The sequence below is a fragment of the Equus quagga genome, chromosome 16, assembly GCF_021613505.1.
Source record: "Equus quagga isolate Etosha38 chromosome 16, UCLA_HA_Equagga_1.0, whole genome shotgun sequence".
Classification (NCBI taxonomy): Eukaryota; Metazoa; Chordata; class Mammalia; order Perissodactyla; family Equidae; genus Equus; species Equus quagga.
Window position 1 is genome coordinate 59786836 of NC_060282.1, and position 23652 is coordinate 59810487.

The 23652-nt window shown below is 43.4% G+C and overlaps 1 protein-coding gene across 5 annotated transcripts in view; it reads left to right on the forward strand.

The window, feature by feature from the left end:
• Window positions 1-9: 9 nt before the first annotated feature.
• Window positions 10-23652, forward strand: part of CHD7 (chromodomain helicase DNA binding protein 7) — a 182926-nt gene continuing 159283 nt past the window's right edge. For 4 of the 5 annotated variants that reach the window (XM_046641667.1, XM_046641671.1, XM_046641669.1 and 1 more), the window contains exon 1: window positions 10-325. The gene's annotated coding sequence lies outside the window, so the exon portion shown is untranslated. Of the gene's footprint in view, window positions 326-8785; window positions 9001-23652 lie in introns of all 5 variants that reach the window. The other variant, XM_046641668.1, reaches the window with a different exon arrangement.

Here is a 23652-nt window from a genome sequence, read left to right on the forward strand (position 1 = left end):
GCCGCGGCGGCGGCGGCGGCGGCGGCAGCGGTGGCGGCGGCGGCGGCGGCGCGGGGGTTGAGCCGTGGTAGTGCGGACGCGCTCGTGCTCGGGAACTATCGGATTAAACTTGAATCGAGTGAAATTACACAAAGGAGCGCCGCTGAGGAGGCGGCCCGGGGACCTGGAGACCCTGAAACTCGCCAGAGCCCCGTTCGCCCCCGGCCAACTCCGCGCCCGTGGATTCAGCCCCCTGGCCGCGGCCGCCGAGCCAACTCCGGAGCCCGCTCTGCGTTTTGTTTTCCCCTCGGCACAGGGCAGCGGAGGAGCCCGACCGACCGACCCGGTGAGCGCGAGAGTTCGCCGGGCGCCTCCGGGAGGGGCGGCGGCGGCAGGAAATCGCTCCGGGCCGGGGCCGGGGCCGCGCGAGGAGTTGGGAGCGAGGAGTTGGGCGTGTGCGGGGCGCGGGGCGCGGGGCGAAGGCGGGCGGGGGCCCCGGCCGGCGCAGGAGCGCAGCGCCGCCCGTGCCGTGTCGCCGGCGTCGCCGCCCGCGGGGCCCGAACCCGCGCCCCGAGCGCCGCCCGGCGCCCCAACTTTTGCCTGCGTCCGCGGGGCCGGCGGCGGCGGGGGCGCGCGGTCCGGCCGAGGGTCACTTCCTCGCATGTAAATGGCTTTTTGTTGTGCTGCCGGCGTGGGGGGGGACGGGGGACAGGAGGGAGCGTGTCTGCGCGCAGGGGAGCGCGAGCGCGTTTCCTCCCGCCGGCGCCGAGCACGAGTTGCCGGCTCCATTCGAAAGAAAAAGGAAGGAGGAAAAGTTGGGCTCCAACTCAAGAGCGAGTGGGCGATGGGCGCGCGGGCGCGGGGCGGCTGAGTGAGCGGCGGCGGCGGCGGCGGCTCGGGGACGGCGGCGACCCCCGCCTCCCGCCCCCGCCCCCCGCTCCGGACCGACCACGCCGCGCTCGCCGGGAGCGGCGGCCGCACCGGCGCGAACAAAGTGCGTCCCTCCTGGCGCGGCGGCGCCGGCCCGCGCGGGGACGGCCACCGAGCGAGGTGGGTCGGCGGCGGGGAAAGTGAGCGGGGCGCCGCGTGGGGCGGGGGCGGCGCGAACACGCGGCGCGGGGGGCGTCCCGAGCCTAGCCCGTGCCGGCGGCGGGCGCGGAGTTGCGAGCCCGGCGCCGGGGGCTCCCGGGGCTCCCCGGCGGCTCCCAAGTGCGCGAGGACGAGAAGAAAGGGAGCGGGGCCGGGGAGAGCGCGGGGAGGCGCGGCGAGGAGGGGACCCCACCTTGCCGAGCTGGCCGGCCAACGGCGGCGGCGGCTGCATAATAACGACTTTAACCCCCCGGAGGCAACTCGGCTTCCCCGCCCCCGAGGCCGCCGGGGGTCAGCGCCGCGGGGGGAGAGTCACCAGGTGGCCCCCGAGGTGGCCCGGGTGCGCTCTGCCCCCGCAGAGCTCCGCGGTTCGGAGCGTGAACGGCCGAGGTGGCTGGAGGCCAAGCGGTCAGCGGGGAGAGGAAGGAGGGCGGCGGGGGACGCCTTGTTTGTTTGGTTCGCACCGGGGCTGGGCTCGTCGGGGTGCGGGGGCGCGGGCACCCTGTGGGCTGCGGTGCGGGGCGGCTGCGTCCGCGCGGGGCGAGCGCGGCCCCGGGAAGGGGGGCCGGCGGATCACAGGCGGGCGGGGTGGGGGGGGGGGGTGTCGGGAGGCTCCGGGGAAGGAGCCGCCGGCCCCGAGCAGCCATCATTACCGAGCCGCCTTTCTCCGGATGGCTCTGCCTCGAGGAGCCCCGCGCCGTGGGAGCGCACCCCAAACTCGCGGCCGGCCGCCCGCTTTGTGAGCGCCCCCGTAGAGCGGGCGGCGCGGGGAGTGCTCCTGCAGTGGGTCGGACGGTTTTCCCGGAGGTCACTTTTAGAGACTGTTCACGCCTCGATTTTAAACTAGTTTTTTTCCCCCCCTCTTCTGAACAGACAATGGACAAAAGAAAAGTAGCAACCCACATGGAGAGTTTCCTTTTGAATTGCTAGAATTAGATACACTATCCAGCTCTCCACTTGCTAAGTATACTTTTTAGTTTCCCATTGTACATTATCCAGCAATCGATTTAAATAACTTATCTTGAAATGTGTCCATCCTCTGGGCTTGGTTACTGGGATATATTAAACATTTTAATTTGTTTTTAAGGGATTCTGTGAAGGCCTTGCTTTTTATTTTCTAAAAATACTAATTTAAGCCGTCTTTGCCGTGGGCAATACCTTTCGAAGAGGTTGAGTGTATTTCCCCCGAATTCTCTCCCCATAAGGGTAGGGGGGAGTACTCACTATACGTAATAATCAGAGAAAAGAAACTTCCCTTTATTTCCTTACACATCTTTTCTAACGATGACAAAAAAATCTTAGTGACGATGACCTTAGCAGCATGGGAACCTGATTTATCACAGTTATAATTCCATTTAGATTGTAGTAATGTGTAAGTAGTAGCAATTCTTATTTCAGAAATAACTTGAGCAGTGATTTTATGAAGTTGAATCCGTCTCCCAGCCCCCGGAGTACATCTGTCGCAGAGTGTTTTTGTCTTGCTGTTGCACAACAGAAGCCCTCCAGTCTTTACCCTAAAATGGCAGCTTTCATTTGACTGGGGCCCATTCATTGACAATGATAATAAAGAGGCTGAAAGCTAGATGCTTGGGGCACCGAGCAGGACTCGGTTTGCCTTTCTAGGTGGTAATAAGTAGGAGACATTTTATGTCTTCCAGATTTACTCGGGAAAAGTTTATTTTTCCTGAAAAATCTGTGCTGTAGAAAAAGTTACAAAGTAAACAGCATTTGGAAGTAGAAAGGGGCTTGCAGCAAATTTTAGGCACTAAATTTTCTTAATTTGGGTAACAGTGGAAAAATAGCATTCCCCCCTTTTTGGTAACCCGATAAAGGGACATAATGGATTTTTGTGAAGCTTGTAACAGGTGAATTTCCTCACCGTGGCACTCAAGAATTGTTTCTAGCCCTATGAGTTTTATTATTTATATTCTCTTGATATTTTCTATTTTTTTCTGCCTCTGTGCAAGCCAGTAAATTGAAGCTTGATGAATTCTATTCTGAGTTTTCCAAGATTCAAATGAGTTTCTAGATAGGAAATGATTAATAATGAAAAAGACTGGCATGTGAATTCCAAACTCTAGTTAAATTGGTTTAATCAGTGGATTTATTTTTAAATTAATTTTAAAAGTTACTTCCTTTTCTATCTCTTAATGTGGAAGTCAGGATAGAGAAATGATACAGGATGTACAGGTGACAGTGATGGTTAAAAACTCAAACATTATTTTCCTCTTTTGAGGAAAAATTACACTTTTTTCTCAAGTTGAAAATATAGAAGTCAAGTTTAAAATAACGCCTCTAGTAACTTAGTTTTAAAATGGTGCTTTCATAGGTTCACCTGTACTCAGTCTAGTTTTTAATCAGTTTGACTTATCGGACCATTTCCAAAACTTTTTTCATGAGAGTCTTAACTTTTATTGCATTAAAATGAATACCATGAAGAGGACCTTTATAGTACTGTAGCAAAGAAATGTGACAACTTTTTTTCATACAGATGCAGTCAATAATGTAATATGTATAGCATAGTTTTTAAGCCATTAGGTAAAAAAAAGAATATTTTCATTTATGTGAGAATACAATCTGAGTGTTTCTCTGTACATGCTGTGTAACCCACATGAACAACGTAAGTGCCAGGTTTCGAGTAATTTCAAACCTGGGCTTACTGCACTTTATTCCCTGTGCTTGAGAAAGTTTGCTTTCCATACAGTTACCATGCCTTTAGTTACTTTTGATTCAGCAGTCTTTGGCAAGCGCTCAGTGTGTAAAATGACCAATAAGAGGCAGTGCTTTCCCTCAGTTTACCAGCTAGTAGGAGAGAGAGTTCTTTTCGTAACTAAATACTCACATTTAACTTCTAAGATTAACTTTGGAGGTGATGGTTGTCTTTCTTCTTTTATTATCCATGTATGGCCTTTCAGGTTTGATAGTAGACACCATGGCTAGCTTATAAACATCTCCTATAAATAAGGCATTGCAAGAACAAAAATGCTTAGTCAGGGCTGGGCGAAGTGTGTGACTACAAAAAATGGCCCTTAAAACTTCAGCTTTGTAATAAAGTGATTCACTTCCAGTATTCAAATGGTTTCTAGATGTAAACAAACAAACGCTTAAGTAGATTTAGGTCACGTGGCTAAATCCACTAAAAAGATGTGGAGGAGGAACATTTTGGGTGATGTTGCGATGATGTCCGGAACATGTTGGCCCTGGGTGACTCTTTGTCTTCATCATTCACTTGGACACATTTATGTACTTTTTTTAAAAAGCTATTTTTTTATGCCATAGAAATTCAGAATTTAGTATTTTTATATCTTAGGTTTGTGAAACCATTATAGCTTTATTGGTTTGATAGAGAAAATTTTCCTTTTTCTCTAGAAAACTATTATTTTGTCTTAGTTCAAAAACAAAGCTTTGACATTCAAAGGTGGTAGATGATGTTAAAATATAAGCGGGATTGAAAGTAACCAATCACTTAATTTTTCTACAAAAAATATGAACATGTAATGATTTATTTTAATTTGGATATTCACAGGTTGGGTTGCAATTATGGCAGAAGTCCATAACTGATTATGACGGTAGTTAAGAGCGGGGAAGGTAATTAAAAACATTACTACTGCCCTTTTATATTTTACTTTTATCAATATATTAAAATTTTTAAGTGAAACCACACTTGTGTGATAAAAATAATAAGTAGAAATAGGAAATCATAATGGTATTGTCAAGTTGAAATTCATCTTACAGTCATTATTGAATCTTTGGATATTTAGAGCGTGAGGACCTTAGAGAGCTAGTCTAACTTTCTCATTTTACAGCTTAAGAAACTAAAGCCCAGAGAGATTAATTAAGTGAGCTCCCTCTGGCTGGTCACCCGGTTATCGCAGAGCTGTCTTGGTCATGACTGTCTCCTTGGTGCCTAGCTCGGTGTGGCTGTGTGGGAGTTACTGGGTTTGTCTCTGTTGGAGGACTGAGCTGGCTCTGGAAGGGTCTAGCTCTCCCTCTTATGTTCTGACTCAAAAGTGTCTTTTGGCTTAAGAATCCTACAGCATATGCTCACATAGCTCTTAAAGGTGTTCTTAAGCCAACAATAATTTATTTGCCTCTACTGTGTAATGGTTTGGAGGTTTTTTTGCGGGGAGTGGGGAGCTATGATTATCCATCTAGAAAAATGCAGAGATAATTATTCCAAGATTTGATTACTGTTTTCATTTTGGAAGCATGTATTCATTACCATAACTAGATTCCTGTGCTTTTTAACTAATGTTAGGTGACTGCAAACATGATTGTTTTCCCAGTGAAGTACTTTTGGAGCGTTCTGTTTTGTTTTTACTTTGAAAATTAAAAAGTGTCTTTTAAAAAGTAGAAATAATGTAGAATAGTGATGAAGAAGCATGACTTGTAGTAAAAGGCTGCTTGGTCCTTGGGCTTGTTTGCTCATGCCAATATGGAATCACAGACACCTTCCTAGTGGCCCTTTTTATTTTAGTCTCACACTACTGCTGTCGGTGTCAGGCTTGGCTCTAGTGCAAGTGACTCTGGACTGCGATCACTTTCTTGTTTCATCTGTTTTCTTGTTCATCGATTCAAGTATTTATTGGGTACCTGCTACCTGAAAGGTGCTGTGCTGTGTATGAGTTAGGAATACAGTGGTGCCATGAGAAGACAGGGTAGACCCATACAAAAAAATAAACAGAGCTTTTGCAGTGTCGTAGGTGCTATGCGGTGGGTACCGGTAGGACTGAGAATGGCTTGGAGATTCAACCAGTGGTGTGGCACATCACCTCTTAGGAAGTGGCCTTAGCACTGCCATCCAAATAATGGTAGAAGAAGGGGCAGCAGTAGCCAGCCTGGAGGGAGGCAGCGCATTTGAGGTCTACAGAGAGCAGCTAGATGAGAGTCAAGAGGCAGGCAGAGGCAGGGCTTACAGGATATGGAATTTGGGCTTTTTAAAAAAGCAGCAGAGCCACTGAGGAGTGTTAAGCAGTGCTTGACATGAGTAGACTTGTGTTTTGAAGAACATTGAATTGGTGGGTGAGGACGAGGAGGGAGAATGAGGAAGAGGAGCGAGAACAGGTTGGGAACAGCATCCTGCCTGCTGCTGTTGTGGTCCAGGGATGGGGAGATAACATGGTCTGGACTAGATTGGTGGCCATGGGGATGGAGAAGAATGGACAGATTTGAGAAATATTTACGAAGTTCAATGAATAGAACTTGAGGATAGATTTGTTCTCAGGGAGAGGAAGGTGTCAGGGAATGTAGGTTTCTAGTGTATTCCCTGCCTGGCTGGCTGGTGATGCTATTCACTGAGGCAAGGAGCATCTGACAGGGACCAGGTTTGAGGAGGAGGTTCATAAATTCTTGTAGCATGTGACTGAAGTAGCTGATAAGGGACCCTGATACCATTGTTTCAGCCTTCTTTCCATTGCTAGTGGTATTCCAGAACTTTCCAAAATAATCTGCTAGCTTCCCCCAAAAGATATTGGTGTATGGTGAGCCCACCAAGGATTGCTTGCTGCTGCTGGTGGTGGAGGTCAATGAAATGGAAGAGGGAGGGAACCTTTGTTTCTTGCCTAATATGTAGCACTTTGTATGAGTTTGTTCATTTTAGACTGAGAAGAGAATGCCGTAGTAAGCAGACTCTGCCACGTTTTGTTCTTCTGGATCTCCACATTCCCGACGCTGCTTTCTGTTGCTAGTTATGTACTGAGACAAGGTCCTTCAGCTCCCAGCAGATAGCTGGTGAGTCCCCTGTGCTCTCAGTGGAGGGAGTTAGCTGTATTTTGGGAGCTGGGTGCAGTCATACGTGGGTGTGGTAGAAATGAATACATTACTGAAATAGTTGTGGAGAAAAATACCATCATTGGTCAGAATACTTACCTGTTTTTTAGTGGAGTGTGTGTAAACTAGTTTAATATGTAAATTATCTTAAAAATCACCTTGTTCAATTATTATAAAAAGTGGTTTATATAGCATGGTTGGGAGCAAATGAGAATGCTAACTGATAAATCCAGAAAAGCTTTTAAGTTCCTCACTTTAATAGTATATGAGATCAATTATGAAAACCCTGAACATTTATCTTGAAACAGTTTTGGGGGAGAAGTGTTTGTATTTTTGTTTTTTGCCAGTTTATAGAGGTAACGATATCATCCGTTTATTTTTGTTATAGGTCAGGCTTTGATCTTGGTGTGCGTAAAGATATTCTTCCGGGGCCTCGTTGTCTTTGGTTAGGGGTCTGTTCAAAGGTGCTTTTATTGACGTTGTTCCTCATAGGCCTTTCTGGTGGCCATTGTGTCTTGGTCAAGTCTACCAGGGTCCTTCCTGTCTCCTTCAGGGTAGGCAGGAATGTGTGGCTTTACAGGTTAATTCAGGGACTTCCATTGGCCGGAGGTTCATTTGAAAGTCTTGCTCTCACCTCTGGTGGTTTTGAGGGATTATGTGGATAAACTGAAAATTCAGGAGTTCCCATGTGGTGCCAACTACTCTGGCAATTTGCTTCTAATACTGTTTCTTCAACTTGCTAGTTTTAAAAATATGTTCTCTTGTTTGGCCCTATCAACAGTATATTCTTCGGTTTAGGAAATCATTGCCTGCTCAGAGGTGTAGACACTAAGTGGAAAGCTGCTTGCAGGTTCCTGTGATGTGGGTTTTAGTGGAAGAATAAAGAGGATGTTTATTTGCCCCCCTCCCCCACCTCAGCAGTGGCCTGTGAGGAAGCAGATTTGAGTTTTCCACCATGTATCTCATCAACATGGGGGGCAGGGGCGGCGAAGAGCCGCTCTTGCTGAGCACATGGGACCTGGGTTGCCACACCAAGCCTTTGTGTAGGGAAAGGCAGGGAATCAGACACGTGTGTTAGTTTTGATGTGTCTCGTACTCTCCCTGGTATCCACCACTTAGAAGAGGTTTCTACACTGTATTTGCAGTATGTCTAATAAAGGGTACATGGTGCCTCGGTGATTAATTTTTCCCCTAGTTCTGCAACAAGTTGGGGGGACTACTTTAACCAATTGAAGAGTCCGCTTTGTTTTCTTTTTATCCTTCTGAAAGAAACCATAAACATTTTAGAATCTGTTCCGTTGATATTTAAAACATAACTAGCAGATATACGTATTATTGCAACACACCTAAAAACTATCGTCTTTAACATGATACTAGGCAGACAAATAGTGAGAAGTCCCTTGTAGAGTTATGAACATGCCTTTAGTTTCCAAGGCAGCGCCTGCCATGGCACTAAGTGAATAATAAAATCAATTTGAGCACAGTTAAGTGTACAATCAAAAATATGCCTCAGTTGGTGAGTATTTTAAAGTGAGTGGGTCCAGAAATTACTTTATTTATGGATGGGGCTAACAGAATATTGAAACAGTTAAGCCTAGATCCTCAAGGTGAACTTTTTTTTAAACATCTCTATTGCAGTATTTTATAGTCTTGTATATTTGACCTTGTTTGTGCTTGAAATTTTGCTTTGGCCAATTGCAGGTGTATTGATCTTGTCAGAAAAATTATGCAGACTAATCTTGAGAGTTTAAAGTCTTGATTAGATTTAGAAAGGGTTTATTTTCTCTGTTAGGTGTATGTTAGGGCAGTCAACTAAAATAGTGCAGAAATAACACAACGTTAAAAATAATGGTAATAGCCATAATGCCTGACAGTTAGTTATTGAGCATTTCCAGTCAGGTAGGTGTTAAACTAAGTGTTGTGATGGGTTGTTTCATTCACTCCTCAGAACGACTCCAGGACGCAGTAGACTTATCAGCCCCGTTTTGCAGATGAGGAGACTTGGGCTGAGAGGTGAAATTGCCAGGGCTGTACAACTCTCGCAAGTGGTGGAGGAGGAATTTGACTCCAGATTGGCCAGTCTCCGGAATCTGCCTGCATAACCCCTGTGTTACCTCACCACCTAGAGCAGCTCTCAGGCTTGCATCATTGCTGTCTTAATAGGTAAAGGTCCATTAAAAATACTGGCAACACCCTGCAACCCTATTTCACACTCTCTTACTATATCTCTCAGCCCTGGTTATTTCTGTCTGCACCTCCTTGTTTGCGCCTGCTGTATTTGCGGGACCTTATGTCTTGGGATGTCTTCCACCTAAGATGACCAGGTTCCATACCTTTCGCTCTTAATGCCCTTTCTCTTCCATCGAGATGAGAACAGTTGTTCTTGTGGAAGTTTTCTTCTGTGGTGGCTGAGAACTTGAGTTGTGACATCAGACAGATCAACAAGTGAATCCTAAAAATGGAAATAATAATACCATCAACTACCCAGGGTTGTGGCGAAGAGTGAGAGAGATATTCCACCTAAAGCATGCAGTGTAGCATTTGGTATCATATTTGAGTAGTTATTATGATTATTAGCTCACTCTTAATCATTGAACTTGCCAAACCAGGTATCTTAATTTTATTTTTAATTAAAAGTGTTTCCATAATCCTAAATTATGACTAGGAAAGGATGAGTGGCCTGAAATGGTGATTGGCTACACAATTTCCACTTTTTCTCAGGCGTAGACATCAAAATGAATGTCTGTATGTGCGTTTGTCCAGGTGTAGATGTGAATTATCTAATCTGCTTGTTGCTTATGCAGAAGTCATTCAGATATCCCAGATACTAAAAATGACAAATTTCAGGGAGCACTTCTTCATTTCTAGCTGTAAAGATATTTGTCTGCTAACTGAATTATGGCTGTCTTGCTGGTGGACCAGTCATTCCTTCTTTTCTCCAGACCTGCAATTTTCCAAAAATGGTGGGTGCTGTTATCCTAGGTGATCACTGGTGGGGCATATTCAATCAGTTCTGGAATATTAGAACTTTCCCGTATAGATCAGAGAGGCACAGAGTGTTCTGAAAATCTGTAACTGTAGGTCCTCAAACCTCTGAACGTTGGATTTCGTCCTTTCCTCCCAAATTCCATTTACTGCTTGAGGAAGAGACAAGATGGGATCAAAGTGAGAGTAGGTGTGGGTTTGGATCTGGGATATGAGGAGCAACTAGAAGATGAGAAGGTGCCCTTCCTCTGGAAAGTTGAGACTCTGGGGTACCTTCTTTGGAACTTCGCCTCCATCCAGATTGGCATGAAAATGGAAGAGAGGAAGTGTGGACAACTTTCATCTTATTTTATTATATTTTATTTTCACTTAAAAGTGACTTTAAGGGGAAAAAAATGGGGCACAGTGTAAACAGTTGATAAATATGGATATATGAGATTTTCTTGTACTGTTCTATCTTTACTCCAAGTTTAAAAAATTGTGTCAAAATCAAAAATTTCTTAAACAACAGTGACTGAGGGCTTGATCTCAATAGCTAACATTTATGGAGCATAGACTTTATGTGAATTTGCATTTTGCTAAACTGGTTATTTACATGAACTGTTTTCACTGAATACCAAAGTAAGATTAATCAAAATGCTGAAGTAGGAGCAATAATTGATATTTTATAGGTGAGGAAATGGAGTTTTAGAAATTGTTTAATAAATTTGCCCAAGATCACAGCTATTAATGGTGGAGTCAGGACTCAAATCAGGACAGGCTCGTTTAATAGCCTGTAGCATTAAACTCTGCAGAAACTGCTTTGGATGGTCTCATCAAAATGACCTAGGCCTTAGAAGGGTAGGAAGAGCATATATCAAGATCTTACACACCTGTGCTTTCAAGGGCTCGCTCCTGGGGAGAAACTGAGAGGCTCAAAGGGGTCTATTAATGGATTATAGTCCAAGAGGCTTCTTTTCCTCATATGTTGTATCTTATCCAGTGCAAACACTTTCAACCTAAAAGACACAAGACTTACTGTGTTCCAGCGCTGTTTTCGTTTGTCAATCCAAGGAATAGCCAACATCAAAATAGCTTGCTACAGAATTGGCTTTCCTCGAAGTTTCTTTCTAGTTTTTATTCACTTAGCATCTTTTTCTCACTACACAGGACTTGAGTTGCCCAGGAAAGAACCCAAGATGGTGCTTAAGCTCACAGTCATAGCACTCGTTCTGCATAGATACAGTAACTTGGGTGAACATGCAGCCTCTAGGAAGTACTTGCAAACTGCTGCTGCTGAGGCGAGGCTGCAGGCCCCCTTCCACAGCCATGCTCGATGTGCTTTAAATAGTGTAAAATCTGAAGTATAAATCAGTAGACTTACATGTTATGGGGTGGACATATCCTTTTTCAGAGGCTTTAAAAAAATGATAACATCCCACCTCCTAGTACTACTTTGCCTCGTAGAAATATTCTGTAGTGTCTAGAATTTGTATATGTTTATGGTTTTTCCCTTTACAATTGAATAAGCTGTCAACTAGCCTGAGTACAGTGAGCTTCTAGTTAAAACTTCAGTTTTGCTATTTTTGGCACTAAGAATTTTAGTTTTTCTTTTGATTTAGAGCTAGGTTTATCACCAGAATTAGCATTTTAAGTTTTCCATTTTCCCTCTCATTAGAAAACAAAAATAAAAATCTGGGCTGGTGTTTGTAACAAACTTCAAGTTTATGAAGAACGTCGTGGCTAATATGGGCTGCTGAGAGCCATTCCATTTAGGATCCAGCAGGATAAGGACAACTCTGTCCTATGTGCTGTCAGATACTTTCATCAGGACTCGATACAATAACGTAGTCAGGTAACTTCCCCACAGGTGCTGACACTGCTGTAACTGAATTGCTGGCTGGCAGGCTGTGCCACCATGCTACAGCTGGAAAATATGTCGCAGTGTTGTTGACTGTCTCGGTGTGGTGGACGAAAGGCAGTGTACCGTCTGAGTTGCTGCACAGAAACCCAGGCTTTTGCTGGCAGAATGGTTGACATTGAGGACGGGCTGTCGTCCTCTGCAGCTCAGGCTTTCAGGGCTTTGGGAGATGCGCACATGAACGGCATTATCCTCTATGGGTCACTGCCATGATAATAATAACATTAATAATAATATCTTCACTTGGCAAGCCTGAAAATGACTCTTTACTACCCTCACCTCCTCTAAGAAAGACTGCTTGGGCTGGCTGTTGAGTTTCGTGAATGATTTGATTTGTTTCACCTACCAGCTCTAAACTAGAGCTGAGAAAATGGGTCTTTGATTCAGAGAATTACAGCGCTAATTCGTATCCTTATGAAATTTTTTTGTATATATCTCTTACTCTTCCAATATTCTTTTTTCTGAAAGGAACTCCAGCTTCCCCTTTTCTCACTGTTGTGAGACAGTAGCATAGAAAATGCTTGTCCGTCATTCCCGGGGAAGAGAAGCTAGGGGAATAGTGGCTGCTTGTTGCTGGGGGAGGAAGGAGTAGCCGGCGAGCTGGGGCGTCTCCCTTGATCTGCAGCTTTTCAGCAACGTTCTTATCCCTCTCCCTTCCATCTCAGCAGGATTCAGTAGGTTCAAGGGGGTTTTGCAGATATAATGCATCCATTGGTCTTTAAGGAAGAATAGAATGGTGAGCTGAACTCAGATAGCTTTTTCATCTGTTGTCTCTGAGGGACCTGTAAAATGGGTCTGTTTAGATGCCTTTAAGGATCTTATGTAATTATTTAAAAAGTTCATTTGGTAAAATTAGAGTAACTAATAAAATAGATATTTATTGGGCCTTAGACTTAACACAGTCAGCTGGGGTGCTTGTTAAAAATGTAGATTCCTCAACTCTGCACCAGGTTTGCTCTGTGGGCCATCTAGAATCTGAATTTTCATCTAGGTGCTTCTCATGTACTCTAAAGTTTAAAAAGCCAGATGTTTAGACCAATATGTTGGTTATATGATAAGCATACTCCGGAAATACAGAACAATTTAGAAAAATGGTAATTCATATTTTTGCAATATTTCTTGGAATTTTGCAAGTAATGTTATTCTTTTACATTGTAAATGAGTGAAATGTAGCTGCTATTTGGCATGCCAATTAATGTAAAAGGTAAAAATGGACAAACGGTTAAGAGTTTGAAAGCATAGTCCACTTTAAAGGTGGTGTTAAAAGGGATGGAGAATAGCATGTTTTGTATTTATTAAATTTTATTTTCATTTCTGCCACAGAATAATTAAAAACTTGTTTTATGTGTAGTTCTAGTTTATGTGGTGTGACAAACGAGTAGATTTAACATGCAGCAGTAACTGTTTTCGGGCCACTCATTTCAAGCCGATATTCCTTCCAAGGGCATGTCATAAATTTAAAATGAGAGTCGTCTCAAAGGTAATTTGGTGAGGGGGTTAGTGCTGTCTTTGAAGACTTGGTAGCATAATTCTCTGTAAGAGACAGGATGCTCCTGTGGAAGGTAAAAGGAAGCATTTACGCGGAGCTCTTTTCTCAGCTCTCCTTCTCCCTCCCTTTCTGATTTATTCCTCATCACCACCCCATCCTCGTGACACTCGTCTCCCTGGACCTTGGCACCAGGCACTGTTAGGGTCCTGTGCCCTCCCTCCGATGCTCTCTCAGTTGCTCATTCCTCTTCCTAATCACTAAATGCAGCCTGGACTCAGGGTTGTGATCTCGGCCTTGTCTGGGGTCTAGTTCGGGCTCACAGCCTCAGCTCCTGTTTCCATGTGGTTAACTCCTAAATCTGTATTTTCATTTCCAGTATCTCCCCCACACTTCTATCCTTAACGTTCGCAACCTAAAACCCAAGTCTTCCTAGCACCTCCTCCTTCCTGCCAAAGCGTAACAAAAGCCGGAACCGCCAAGCCCAGCTCTGTCTCTTGAACCTCGGCTCCGCTTCTCAAGCCTGCACTGATGTCGTCGCTTCCTGGCTCCCTGGGTCCTGGCTGTTGCTGGTCTGTTGCAGGCTCCTTCTCTCCACTGGACACCACATCCTTGTGTCCTGGCTTCCTTGCTCCTTCCATTACATTGCACCCTCCCTGACACCCGCTTGGCTACTAGAACGCAGTCCCAGGCCTTCTGGGCCATTGCTGTCATTGTTGTTTGCACTGGAGGAGAGTGGAGCAGTGACCAATGTCTGGGGCAACCTCCCGTCCCTCCCTCCCTGCTCTTCTGTGTCCTCCTTCAGTGCCTGGGCAGTCACTGCCTCCCCACCCTGACTGTGAGTTTAGAGGGACCCGAGCTCCTGCGCCGCAGCCCCTGTTGGACGCGCTACTGCTTGTGGGGCAGCCTCCGGGAGCGGGGCCTTCGCCTGCCGCTGAGCCTGACCAGGTTAATGTTGAGGCTCTGTCTTGGGCAGTGCAAGGTTGCCCCGTGCCTGAGGCCTGCTCCTCTCCCTGGCTTCCTCAGTGATGGGTCCAACTCCTACTTGGCTGTCTCCCAGTTAGTTCAGAATGTGGGTGGGGAAGAGGAGGTGAAAGTTTTTCTGGCCTTCTCAAACCCCATTACCATGTTCCTGGCATTCGAGGCGAACGTATTTTCCCATGGTAGCATTGTTTTGATAAGGTACTTAAGATGTACTGTGGCTTAATCCACTGCTTTTGTGGGTTAGCACAGTAATGTCTATATTATAATATTGTGTTGGGCGGCAAAGTATTAACTTGCAACTGAAATCCTTTTGGGAGGGAATCACTTGCTGAAGAAAGCATGACCTAAGGAACCGTTTGGTGACACTGGAATTGGGGCAGATGCCTGCCTTACAAGCCCGCTGTAGTCCAGCAGGTTTTCAGGAAACTGGACCTATCCAAAGTCATGTCAGAGTGAGCTTTTCAGAAAGGGCCATACCCAAGGCAGCCCCAGGAAGGACTTTGTGAATGCAAAGACATGGCCTGTAATGACAAGGAAAAGATTCGATGATGTTTTCAGATTTACATCTCTAAGGAGTAAATGGCATTCAGTGTGTGAGACTTATAATAAAATCTTTTTGGTATTTGGAAACGTGGATGTGCCTGGTGAAAGCTGTTATTTTATTAACTCCTTTCAAAGATAGGCAAGAATTAAGAGTGTGCTGATCTTTAGAATATTCTTGCTAACTTTTGGGTATGACTTTAATGTTTGTGATGTTGTGCTTGTGTAAAACTATAGCTGCTAAGTTCTGTGGCAGATACTAAAAATGTTACCACAGCTGGGAGATGCAGGTTAATACACGTGACTGTGGAATAGGGCAGCACAGTATGTCATCAGTGCTGAAAAGGGTGATGCTCTCAGTATGTTGCAGCTGGGAGCGGCCAGTGCAGGGCTGGGTATTAGAGAAAGAAATCAGGAAGTATGACTTACACTCTCTTTTGATAGGTGGGAGAAACTGAAAAATAACATGAACAAAATTATGGAGATACTGTGGGCTGAGGGTCCTGGTAGGAAACAGATGGCCAGGCCAGAGCAAACTGCGGGGCCAGGACAGGGACCTTCTTCTGCAGTGCCCTCCCAAGGAGAGCGGGAGCTGGGGGAGAGGCACTCAGCCACTGCCACACACTCGCCCCTGCCTCCTCTCAGCCTCCTGGGACAATCAGCCTGGGCTCAGGCAGGATCAGAATTGGCTGGGAGGCAAGGGGCAGGAGTTGGAAAAACAAGAGAGGGTGGGCTATGGTGAAATTGGAAGTTCAGACAGTGATATCCTGACTTACATTACGTGATAGAAATGGAGTTGAAAGGTTAGTTTGGCAACGTGTGATGAATTGCAGTTGAAGAGGCAAAAAGTCAGAGGCTGTTGAAGGAGCCCAACCAGCAGGCAGGGAAAGTTGAAGAAGAGAGGGAGAGACTCATGGAGAGCGTGGGGAGACGGGATCAGGAACAGGTCATTCTCAGGGGCCCGGCATGGCGCTGGGAATGGTTTCGAAAACTCTTTTCAGGAGAACTAAGGTCTGATATTTTGAACTTAGATTAGATCCAAAAATAGAACACATCTGAGGAGGGTAAGATGGGTAAAAAGATAAAAAGATCACTTTAGAAAGGTTCCAAAATAAATCTACTTCACTGATGAATTTGTGCAACTTGCAAGTCAAGAAATAGCAAAACATTAAACTCTTAAAAAAAAATAAAGTCAGGATCTTTTAGAAATGATTTTGGAACTCTTTGAAAATGTAGTTTTACTTTATTTTTATAAATATCCTCAGAACACGGTCACAGTCAGAATAGTTTGACAGAATTCTGTAGAATATTAACATTACTCTTTTGGAATCAAAACAGCATAGTTGTGACCAGATTGGGAGTATGTATGAGGGCTTTAGAAATACAGTTTCTACAGAGTTTATCAGTTTATTACAGTTCAACTTTCTTTTAAATGTGCGTATTCTGATATTAGGAAGACGTGTCTCCTGTTTTATACTTCAGCCACTCTCCTGTGTGCATGTGGGTCTTTTAAAAAGACACATCTACATGTTCTGTGAGAGAATACAGTCGAGAAACAGTTGCCACCCAATGGAAAAGCAGGAAAGGATATAGGTAGATAATGTATAGAAAGAAAATTTAATTGCCAATAAACATGAAAACTTATAGATTATGGAATAATAAAAGAAATGAGAATTAAAATGAGACACTTTTTTTACCTTATCAAATTAGCAAAGATTTAAAAAAAAAATTTTTTTTTTGAGGAAGATTAGTCCTGAGCTAACATCTGCCACCAATCCTCCTCTTTTTGCTGAGGAAGACTGGCCCTGAGGTAAGATCTGTGCCCACCTTCCTCTACTGTATATGTGGGATGCCTGCCACAGCATGGCTCAACAAGCAGTGCGAAGGTCTGCCCCTGGGATCTGAACTGGCTAACCCTGGGCCGCTGAAGTGGAATGTGTGAACTTAACTGCTGTGCCACCGGGCCAGCCCCTTAAAAAATATTCTTGGTACTGACAGAATATGATGAGACTTGTCCATTCACTGGTGTCTGAAGTTCAATAAGTGCAAACATTTTGGGAAGAAGTTGGAGATAATATGTATCAGGATCTTTATAAATAGTTATTCCAGTTGTATCAGTCATCTGTCCTAAGGAAAAATCTGAAATCTAATCAGCTATTATGAATAAGAGGTCACAGCCTTTTTTCTGACAGTGAAAAATTGAGAATGGTTAAATTTGTGCTATATTCATATTGTATGTTAGAATATTTTGCAGGCATTACAAATCATGTTTTTTAAAAATATAAAGCTTAAAAGAATAGAGGACAAAATAATATATTAACTATGGTCTCAATTTTATGCAAATTAAGTCATAAGCCCAGGAAAGGACTAGGGAAAAATACATCAGTTTTAAAAATGAGTAGTTTCAGGGATTAGCATTTTCACTTAGTTAAAAGCTCTGCTTTCAGAGTTAAACAGATCTGGTTTGAATCCCTGCCCAACCACTTACTGGCCATGTGACTTTGGACAAGGGTTTCCCAGCTCTGTGACCACTGGCTAGTGTTTTAACTTCTCTGAGCTGTAACGGGGATGATAACAGTCCGATGTCTCGGGCTTATTTGGATTAATGCAGCAAGGCATCTAACTACTTCACCCAGTGCTTGTGGCATGTTAGCACTCAGTAAGTGTTAGTTATTTAGATTTCAGGTCGTTTTTATTTTAATCTTTTTTTAAACAGTATTTTGTAAACGTCACACTGGAAGGTACTTTTACAATCAGGAACACCCCCACCCCCGAAGCTCTCTGGTACCTTATGTGGAAGGAAGGACTCTGACAGTTTTCCAGTATTTTGTAAGAACAGGGTCATCTTTTTAAAAAAGTGTTCTTAACTAGTTCTGTTTCTGAAACAAATACTCTCAACTTTTACCTCTTAGGATTTTCTTTTTTCTGGATCACTTAGCAGTTCTGGCTTCTTTTTTCTGTGCCAAAGAAATTTTGTTCTACAGTAGGTTGAATTTAAAAGACACCCCCTGTTTTGCTTAAGTTTTCTGAAGTCAAAGAAAACAAGAATCGTCTTTTTAAAGATTTCTATAGATGAAATCTGAATTTGGTTAATATTAACTGCACATTTAGCACTCAAATTTCAGACATATTTAGTGCTAGCTTCTGTACATCTCACCTAATTGTTTAAATATGTGAGCATGATTTTGATATTTGGGAGGTAGGAGAAAACCCCGTGAGACTTTCGAGCTTGAGTTAAAAGGCTTATTGTGTCTTGGAGTGAGTTGATGTAAGCTGGTAGGAAGACTTTAGCATCTGGAACTCTTTCACCTTGGAAGTGTGTCTTTCTCATAGAAGAAACACATTTGGGCTGCATACAGCCTGGAGAGACTTTCAGGCTATATTTTCTTCACAGGAGGGTAACAGCTTTGCACTTATAATAAAATAGCTTCAAAGCTTTTGTTTCCTTGAAGTTATGTTACCTTTCATTTTTCTCAAACATTCTTTATTATATCTTCTATGGCAAACAGAGGAGGATAAGGAAAGGAAAAACAGAGATGAGCTGTTAACGTTGTCCCCTAAATCAATTATGAATGAATGGATTGGTGGTAGTATAAAACTTGGAAACCATAGAATCCAGATTACATGTAACTACATTATTGTATTTCTTCAAATCTAAGATGATATCAGTTGTAACATAGATCCTTTTAATGATATATTGAAATGTGAGAAAAGTATGTCTTAGAATCGATAACATATAGTAATGAGTAAAAAATCAAGAAACCTTCAGTTTGCAGTCACTTGTGTTTTTCAGTTTTGTTTACTGAACAAAAAGGAAAATCACCAGAATGCACCTGAAATTGGAACTTAAACCTTTAATCTTTATAGAAAAGATTTCACAGCTGTGTGTCACTTTAATCACACCCAGTGCCACCCCTTACACACCTTGCTCCATACCTGGTGAACTGCACGTAGAATACAACATAGATGGACTCATGAATCAGGAATTTCAGCATTGGACCTAATGTAAGCAGACAGTGGGCAACTTTAATAGTGTTAATCTGCCAGACTGCTGTCAACACACTGGGTGCCGTAAAGCGGTGTCACCAAGACTGTTTCACAAGAGTCATGCCAAAATCTATTAAAACTCATAGTAAAACGAGAAATATACTGTAGCCACTGAGAACCTGGTGACAAACAATCAAGTATTTGAGTGTAGATTCTGAATTTAGTACCATGCTAATGTGTACATTGTCCACGTGCAAAAGCAGTGAAACGGATGGTTCTTGTTTATAAGGAGTTTAAAACCTGATTACTCAGTGATACAAAGCAAGCAAGGGTCCCCTTTGTTTATTTGTATCCAGGATAATTTGAGAGGATTTTGCATCAGATAGTGTGAGGCCAGTATGGAAAGAGTACAGGGTAAGTAGGCTTCTCCAGACCCGAACGTGGACCTGTTATAATGAACTCAGAGATTCCTCCTCCACCAGCCATAGAAGGAAAAATTTCAGATAAAATGATAGAAATTTAAAGAATCCTTAAATAGAGAGAGTCAGAAAGGTAGCATGGTGTAAAGGTGAAAGCCAGGAGCTCTGGAGTCAGATGGCCTGCGTTTAAAGCTGAGTTGCAACACTTCGGGACCTTGTCAAGTGAATTAACCTCTGTCCCTCAATCTCCTCACTTATGACATGGGTTAATAATAGTGCCTTCTTCAGTGCCTGGCACATAGCAGTCACTCATTAAAATGAGCAATTATTAATACTGTTATGGCTTGCCTTGTTTCTTGGTAAAGAGAATATGAAAGTGAGAGGTGTCAAGATTTGAGCGCCTTGCTGACTATTAGTATGACTGTGGCGGTTTCAAATAAAGATGGTAGATAATGCCTTTCTTGGCGTCATGGTGAGCATTATGCAACTTGAGAGCAATTAGTTATTAACATCTTTAAAAGAAAAGGTGGAAAGTATGATTGTGGCAACTACCTGTAGAACATTTTGCTGGTAATATCTTGGTCAGTGTATTCTGGATTTCCTCGTGTGTCGTGTAGTTAAACAAGGAATGGTTTTAGCATGGCAGTGTGGATTTAGGTTATGATGATGTGTAGGAATTGCCCTTCGTACAACATAATGGGCTTCTCTGTTTTATCCCATAGATTCCTAAATATATCTTAGGTCATATAAGCAAATATTTTAATATAACCAAAAACTTATGGAAGAAAAGTCAAGAAGAACTGAGATGATTTGAAAATTGCCAAGTATTGGTATTTCAGTTGTTTTGTTTCTAGTCACCTAGAGTCAGCCAGGGTTATGTGATAGGTCCTGTTTTATGAAAAAAGCCCAGGATAGCCTGTTCTGCTGTAGCCAGCACAGTGTCTCCTCCCTTGCTGTGGAATATGTCCCAGCTCCTCTGTTTCCTTCCCAAGAGCCTCGTCTCCCTTATTGGATGGGGGGAGGGCAGAAGAGGGAGGGCATAGAAAACTAGAATAAGAAATAGGGCAAGACTTTAAGGAGCTTATGGTTGGGTTAGCTTTCATCTCCTCTTTACTCCTGTGCTCCACTAACTTCTAGGATCGTCTCTCACATTAGACTCAGCCACATCATGGGTTACATGAAGTGTTTTTTTTTTTCTTGTTTGTTGTTGTTTCATAGCTAGAGATTGTTTCTGTGGAAATATTTAGATATCGAACAGCCAGATTTGAAAAGAATAAAACTAAATACTAAATTGATACTTGGTGATTGCTTGCTTTAGGCTCTTTCCAGCCATACTAGCAGTTTTTCACCTTCACAAATTGAAGCTAGGACATTTCTAGAAGCTTAGCATCTTACAGTAATTATAACAGTTATTGGCCATTCCATAGTAGATATGTGCTATCTAACAGGTTATGGACCTTTTCACTTAATGCTGTATGAGACTGGATAGTGACCTGACGAGAACCAAGGGTCCATGTATATCTCAATCCAAACTAGATGAAGACAGCATTAAACCCAAAGGAATCAGAAGCATAGAATTAGGAGAATACTGTGTTTGACCTAACATGGTGAGCTGATGCCACATGAGGTGACTGAATAGTTGTATAAACTTAAGAATATTGCCAGCTTTGGTGCTGGCTAGGCACCCATTTAGACCAATCAAATGGTCTGTGAACACAAGAGTTTCAGACACTACGTCTGCTGTCGATAACCATTGGAGGCAGTATAACCTAACAGTTAAGAGCGTGGGTTCTGGAGTTAGAACCTGGTTCTAATTTAGACTCCTCGCTGTACCATGTGACCTTGGGAAAGCTACTTACACTCTCCAGGCTCCGTTTCTGAGGAGAGGCCAGTGCCTGACGTATGCGCTCCAAGCAGAGCCACGGGGATGATGGCGATGAGGATGACGGAGTTGCAGTTTTGGCAAGTCTGTCATTGCCTCAGAAGGCAGTGCTTTCCAGAAATGGTGGGCTGGTTTCACAGATTAGAACAATCTGTTCATTTGAATCTTGAGCTGAGTGAGGCTTGTGAATAATGTATGTTTGGGCTGGAAAATAATCTGATGGAAAGTGAGCACACATATGCATGCAGACATAAACCTGAGGTAATTCAGAATATCTTCTGTGATAGGACCAGATATATAGCTGCCGTTCACCAAGTCGGCAGACTGTAGGTAAAATTTAAAAAGTCACAGTTATGCATCTGTATAAGCAGCAACCATGGTTTAGTCCCTGTATGTGAGACAGCATGTGTACGATGTCCATGAGAGTGTCCAGCCCCGAGGACTCGATAAAGTGCTCGGGAAACGGTAGTCACGGTGGAAAAGATGGGCCTAGAGAGCCGGGCTTTTCAGCATGGATTCATTAACCTGGAGGAAGTCTTACCTTCTCAGTATCTGCAAATACCTAAAGAAAAAATAAAAGGGATAACTGTCCCTTTTATTTCCTCAAATAAGTGTAAGTCCCTTAAGGTGAAGTGGGTTATTTTTTCCTTCTTCTATTTCTCTGTGTAGTTATATTTGGGTGGGTGGTTGGGAATGGATGGGATTTGCTAGTTAGGATGGGGCAAGTGCTTTTCACCCAAAGATGATATTGTGGCTGCTCCACATATACAGTCATTACAGTATGGACTATATTATTGTATCATAGTTCTTTCTTTTGTGTAGCTGTCTACACTATATAATGGGACTGTTTCTTAATATAGTGATTCTTGGAACAACTTTTTATAGGTAATTACAATTTTTAAAGAGTGGATTTTATTTGGAAAGGTGGGTTTGGGTGAGAAAAAAACTCTGCTCCTTTGAAAGGTATTTTGTTTAAAACAGCTCCCTGGGAACGTATGAGATATTTTTAACATTCCTTGGGAATTTACAAGCTGCCCCCACCCCCACTCTTTGGAGAGGAGGCGCCCATCACCACGGTGGCTTGTTTGGCTTCTCTGTAGAGGATGTTTACCCTCCCGTAGGGTTGTTTTCTGCTTGTGCAAATCCTTCAGCCACTGGTGTAGGGCTCTGCACGGAGTCGATGGGAGCAAAGACTTGTGCTTTCCCCCCTGTGATGTGGGTTTTGGAGACAGGATAAAATAAAGGAAAAAGCAGCTCCTCCACTCCCTAGTTTTGTGGTTTGGAAATTACTTTACTTGCTTTGATTTTGTTTTCCTCACCTACAAAGTATGGGCGGATAATACTTCAGAGGTAGTGTGAGGATTATATGGGTGGGGGGGGGTGTGGTGTGTAAAGCACTCAGTGAGCTTAGTGCTTGGGCCATAGTGAGCACTTACTAAATGGTAGTTACTTTTTTCACCTGCTTTAATGCTAATTTTCCATATGTGGTGGGTGTATAATCCGGGAAATATAGCATTTTTTAATTCAAATATTAGACTTTTTTTTAGACTAGGTATTCCTCCTGATTTCTACACAGATAAACATGGTTATTGTATCCATATCATACCTCGCCGCTTGTAGCTCTTACTTTGGTTTCCTTTTCAACTTGACTGTCCATTCTAACTTTATGGAATAGCTGGAATCTGTTTAGTCCCCTAACTAAAGGAAGCTTTTTATAATAAGACTTCCCAGCCACAAGCTTGTGAGAAGGTGGAAACTGTGGTTTTAGTTGTAAACTTAAAATCTCCTATGTGTGTCCTTTCTCCTTGAAAGCTTTTCATTTGTTGTGAACAAAACGTGAAAGTGGCAAGGAATTAGCTTATCCTCTTAGATGCCTCTAACTCGAGTCTCATAGTGAACCTGTCAGTATCCTTCCCCATGGCCAGGCAATGTGGGAGGGACTACTCAAGGGAGGTGTGAACAAATTGGGGCCATCACTGCAATTATCTTCCACAGTGAATGTGTATATCTCTTAATTCTTTTATAAAATGCCTTTGGCCAATTGACTGGTGATAATACTGAAATGAAAGGACTAGAGGAGAATGTGCTAGAATTTCATTGCTTTCTCTTCCTCTCTCATTGGTCAAGGTAGGGTTATGGGTAGGAAGCAAAAGAAGAAAAAACAAGAACAGGAGGCTGTTTGTGCTTTCATCACCACCTCCCCCCAACCCCCGGCCCTCCATTTTACTTAAATCCTAGAAGCTGTTTTAGGATAAGTTCTTGAAATCCTATTTGGTTAAAACTCTTGTCAATTCAAATTACAGTCTCTACTCCATTTCCCCCAAGGAAAAAGATAAATTCATGATGCTTTAGTAACTGAAACCACTGCTTCAGCTCTCATTTTGTTTAGCTGTGTCATAAAATTTATAGTGTGAACTGAATATTGTATTGTTCCACCCCTCCTAGAAAGGCTGTCCCACCGTCCTGGTGCCATGTTGGACAACTTCAGATTTTGATCTCCCAAGCTGCTCTCCTTCCTTACACTTGGCCAGTTGTTGAGCGAGGTCTCTTGTTGTTCTGCCTCATCTCTGCAATAGCTCATGACTCCTACCCCTTCCTGTATCTGACTTCATTCTGCCAAATTAGTCTTGAT